Source organism: Culex pipiens, chromosome 1, assembly GCF_016801865.2.
Source record: "Culex pipiens pallens isolate TS chromosome 1, TS_CPP_V2, whole genome shotgun sequence".
Taxonomy (NCBI): domain Eukaryota; kingdom Metazoa; phylum Arthropoda; class Insecta; order Diptera; family Culicidae; genus Culex; species Culex pipiens.
In genome coordinates this window covers 45305622-45311621 of record NC_068937.1, presented here as the reverse complement: position 1 = coordinate 45311621, position 6000 = coordinate 45305622, and positions in this window count along the sequence as shown.

The following is a 6000-nucleotide window of genomic DNA, read 5'->3' as shown; positions in this document are numbered from 1 at the left end:
AGGGGTTTGTTCCAGTGGGCATACTGAGCCCAAATCCCAAATATGAGCTTGATTGGATGTAACAGGAGCTGGCGCTATGCCCTCCAATTTTAAATGGGATTTTTGTGGTATATATGAGCAATTCTCTACCAAAACCGGAAATGGATTTTATTTGTATTTTTTTTTTGTTTTGGCTCAAACTTTGTGGGGGCCTTCCCTATGACCAAAGAAGCTATTTTGTTCATGGTTCCCCATACAAGTCTCCATACAATTTTGGCTGCTGTCCATACAAAAATGGTATGTAAATATTCAAACAGCTGTAACTTTTGAGTGAATTTTCTGATCAATTTGGTGTCTTCGGCAAAGTAGTTGGTATTTTTGAAGACTATTGACAAAAAATTAGGTACACGGAAAAAAAATTTGCATTGAATATTACGCCCATTTAAAATGCTAGTCTTGATTTAATTTTTTTCAAAATATTTTTTTCGAAAAGATCGAAAAGTTTCACGAATGTTTTATGTTTTAACATTGAAAATCGGACCATTAGTTGCTGAGATACCGACATTAGAAAATGGTGGGTTGTTTTGGTGAGTCTTAGAAAACTTCAATTTTCGTGTTTCTTTTTCTTTAAGCCGCTGTATCTCAGCAACCCGAGGTCCAATCTTTAATGTCTCTTAGACAATTTTAAAGCAAATTTTTTAAACTTTTCAAAAAAAATATTTTTTAGAAATGGTCACTCATGGTCACTATTTTTAAAAATCGAAAAACTACAACTATTTCGCTAAAATCAAACTTTCGGTGGCTATATCTTGAAAACGGAGCCCTTTATCAAAAAATCTGCAAAGTACTTTTCGATTGCAAATTCAATTTTGCATTAAAAAATAACTTCAAATTTGTTTTTGCATGAAATTTCGATTTTTTCCAAAAATCACTATTTTTTTCAAAAATTCATAACGGCGGCAGATTTTTTGACCATGTTTTTCTATGGCTCAAAAGTTGCGGATTTTTGTCCCCTAAAACATATCAAAAAATCTCGAAAATATAAAAATACGTATTTTGGGAAATTGAGTTTTTGTGAAAAAAAAATTTATTAAAAAATCTGCAATTTTTTTTCCGTGTGCCTTTTTTTTCTCAATAGTCCTCAACAATACCTACAACTTTGCCCAAGACAACTGTTACAAAAAATAAAAATAGTCGAAATCGGCCGATTTCCTAGAGAGTTGCTCATATAACATTGAAGTTTGGAGCACCCGGAAGCTCGGTACAGACCGTCAAAGTTTGGCATGTTTTCGAAAAATCGACCCCAGTGATGCTGAAAATAAACGCTTCAGTGTCCAAAGTGCCTCAAAAATTGACATTTTCGAAAAAATCTTTTTTACGGGTTAAATCCAATTTTAAAATTGAAGCTCCTGTTACGTCCAATCAAGCTCATATTTGGGATTTGGGTTCAGTATGCCCACCGGAACCAGCCGCTAAATGCCCGCCAAAAAGTCATTTTTGTTACACTCTAATATAAACTTACTTCTGACCAAATTTCATCCGTATTGATGTAGTACAGTCCAGATTCGATTATCCGAAGCCAATTGTCCGAAGTTCGATTATCCGAAGGTTTGTATGGACTGAAGATCATGACCAAAGATTTTTTTACTTTAACATCAAATTCAAAGATTTCAGCAACCCTATTCAAGTCAAATTCGGATAGTTGATTGCCTAATAAATTCTAAAATATATTTAAACATTTCTAAATCACTTTAGCGTAGTAGGGACCTTACTTAAGGTAGTAGATCAGGCGTGCCCAACCTCCGGCCCGCGGGCCGGATCCGGCCCGTGAAGCCATTTTGTCCGGCCCGCGACGAACACTGAAAATGGTTCAATAACTGGCCCTTAAGACCCTTGATGAAAATTATTATTTTTATTTAATGCATAAAATTGGTACAATATTGTTGATTTTACTTAGAATAAAATTTTCATGATTTCAAAAATATTTTAAAAGTATCTTAATTTTTTTCCAATTATTTTTATTAAGAATTGTCTAAAAATCAATACATTGCAAATTCAAAGCTATTATATTTAATGTTCAAGAATTCGTGTATATTTGTAACTCATAAGTTTAAAGTCTGTTTATTACTATTTCAAAACATTTATAATTTCATTTTAAATCATAATGAACAAAATCGACGGTAACATTTCAAAAGGCATCATGTACATTTTGACACTTTCTGAGTTATTGCATATTCTGAAAGTACTCCTAATAAGCTACCTCTCCACCAAAAATGAGCAAAAGTTACTTCAGTAAAGTCTGTTTAATCATGATTTTAAATAAAGTAACATAAACAAAATCTCTGCCATCAGCAGTCCCTGTTTATATAGCCCTGTCAACCTGTCAAACAAAAGACTACATAAACCTCGTGACGAAAAAAAAGCAACATGAACAAAGCGCCATGTACATTCGGTGAAGAAAAACGAATCATAACAAAGCGTCCCCCTCAATGTCAGCAGGGTGATATAGACGTTGGTGATTTCAAAAGAAGTTATGTTTGTTTTTCTCAAATAAAATTACGGAAATAATGTTTTATTGAATTTGGATGATCAAGTATCAATAAAAGCAACGTTTTTCATCGTTTGTTATTATTAGAACATCTTATTTTGCTTTTATATTAAAATGGGAATTGAAAATGGGTGCTCAACATTCAAATGCGTTTTTCTCAAAACGCATGGTTTGTACATGATGCTTTTTGAAATGTTGGCGTCGAAATAAGCTTCTAACATTCTATGAATAATTTATCTATTGAAGTAGGGGAGTGTGGGGTAATTTGGACACCCTAAGGAAATTGCTCTGTCACGGGCTGTATGGATATTTTAAAGGAATGTGGATGACACCAGAGGATAATAGAGACCATATTTGATGAAAAATGTCATTTATTTCGATAAATTTTGATGAAAAACCCATTTTTTTCGCAAAAATTAAAAGGTGTCCAAATTACCCCAACATTTTTGTGTGGGGGTAATATGAACACCCCTATGGGGTAATTTGGACATGCCTTGTGGGGTAATTTGGACATACCTTGTGGGGTAATATGAACACCTTTTGAGGGGTAATTTGGACACATGTTGAAGAATAAGTTTAACATTTGATTTTTTGAGCATGTTTTTTATCCTTCAACCTGTTTTTGTAATTGCTTTATATTTTGAAGTGTTGTTTTGCTCACAATATATCATCAAAGGTTTAAATTATGATTTTGTGATAGAACTATAATTCAATAGGAAGATAACAAATAGTTCAGTGTAGTATACATAATTTAATCATTAATACTGAAATGATTTAAACATTGATTCTGGATTAGGCACAAGTATAGTTTTTAGTGATTAAGGTATCGTTTATGTTTATATAAATCAATCTTTATATAGAATTTATTAGCCTGAAAATATCATTTTTTTTAAATTTTACAATCTGTAGCCCTTCAAATTTCAATATTATTGTAAACCAGCATAGAAATTAGAAATGTCAAAGAAATTAATTAAAAGCATCAACATTAGAGTCCTGTTGAACGCCAAATGTACAGTAATCAGATTTTCATCAATTCGAATATTGGAATAAATTTATCTAAATAAAAAAATAGAGGTTTTGTGAAAGTTCTCATTGCTCACATTCCTTTTTGATTGTTTTGACACTCTAAATTTATCTAAATCGCTTTAAAAACTCATCCAACCATGAAAGTTACTTTTTTGTTGCCTGACAGGTAGACTTTAAAGTATGTCCAAATTACCCCACAAGCCATGTCCAAATTACCCCCATAGCATATTCTATCATAAATTGCAATTTTTGATGATAAAAATGGATAAAATGCACAATTTTTATACGTACATATCTCAGGCATCGTCCAAGCAACCCCCTTAAACAAAAAATGTCCACTTTTTTGCCATATAACCCCTGCAAAACCTTATTTCCTAACCTTCAAAAATTAGAATTTAAGGCAGTGCCAACCGGCCTTTGGAAACTTTTACATATTACACCAAAACTACTTAACCTATTCCAACTTTTTTGGTTTGTCCATACTCCTAGGCCATTACTAGTACTAGCCTAATCACTTAAATTGCCGTTTTCACTTTATATCCGAAGAAAACGTGATTTTTAAAGAAGTGTCCAAATTACCCCCCCTGTCCATATTACCCCAAACTCCCCTAGATTTTTTCATTGAATATTTAAGAAATGCGTAGGGGAGTTTAATAATATGGACAGTGGGGGTAATTTGGACACCCCTTTAAAAATCACGTTTTCTTTGGATATAAAGTGAAAAAGGCAATTTAAATGATAAGGCTAGTACTAGTAATGGCCTAGGAGTATGGACAAACCATAAAAGTTGGAATAGGTTAAGTAGTTTTGGTTTTGTCAAAACAATCAAAAAGAAATGTAAGCAATAAGAACTTTTACAAAACCCCTATTTTTTAATTCAGATAAATTTATTTCAATATTAGAATTGATGAAAATCTGATTACTGTAAATTTGGCGTTCAACAAGACTCTAATGTTGATTGCTTTTAATAAATTTCTTTGACATTTCTAATTTCTATGCTGGTTTACAATAATATTTAAATTTGAAGAGTTACAGAATGTAAAATTTAAAAAATGATACTACTACACTGAACTATTCATTATCTTCCTATTGAATTAAAGTTCTATCACAAAATCAAACCTTTGATGAAATATTGTGAGCAAAACAACACTTCAAAATATAAAGCAATTACAAAACCAGGTTGAAGGATAAAAAAAACATGCTCAAAAAATCAAATGTTAAACTTATTCTTCAACATGTGTCCAAATTACCCCACAAAAGGTGTTCATACTACCCCACAAGGTATGTCCATATTACCCCACAAGGCATGTCCAAATTACCCCACAAGGCATGTCCAAAATACCCCATAGGGGTGTTCATATTACCCCCACTCAAAAATGTGGGGGTAATTTGGACACCTTTAAATTTTTGCGATAAAAATGGGTTTTTCATCAAAATTTATCGAAATGAATGACATTTTTCCATCAAATATGGTCTCTATTATCCTCTGGTGTCATCCACATTCCTTTAAAATATCCATACAGCCCGTGACAGAGCAATTTCCTTAGGGTGTCCAAATTACCCCACACTCCCCTACTATTTCGTCCTTAATTTTTGGATAAATTAATATCAATTTAAAAAAAAATTGTATTAGTATTCAGTGTAACGTAAACGTAAACTTCAAAAAATCTCTTATTATCAATCACATTTAAGTGACATTATAAAATGAAATAATCTAAATTGAAACATGATTTTTAAAGATTTTGGATTTCTTTTGATCTTTAAAAAAAATATTTCAGGAAGATAATATTCTTCTGAATGTACTTAAAACATGTTTGTTGCGTCATCAGATTTTTTTAATTTCAATGTTTTGAGTAATATAGAACTGAAATTTGTCATTGACCAAAGTATGGAAATAAAAAATAAAACAAAAATTTTTTTTATCATTTAAAAATATTGAACAGAATTTTATGAATCGAGTAAAAAAATAAGAATAGATTTTTTAAATGATTTTGACCATCCACGTTCTTAAGTGTTCTTTGCCACTTTTTATGTTGAAAATAAAAATTGAAAAAGTTTAAAAATGTAACAGATGATGCCTTTACATTTCTTTCAGCTTTTTAGCAGTTTACATGTTTTTTTTTTATTTTTCGCCACGAAAAATTATAATTAAAAAATGGTCCGGCCCGCCACCGCTTCCGGTAAATCAAACATGGCCCGCAGGGCCAAAAGGTTGGGCACCCCTGTCGTAGATGGTGTCATTCACTCTTCGGGCAATGACTGTAAATGAAGGTTCTGAATCCAGGGTCCAGAAATAGTACATTGAAATGAAAAATGAATCACGATATGTAAAATGCTTTTACAAACAACACAAAGTAAACCCTTTTTTGATTGATATATTCAGAATCAAGATTTGATTAGTGCGCTGCCTGTGGGGACGCGCAGTCCTGTTTTTTTCTGTTAATTTT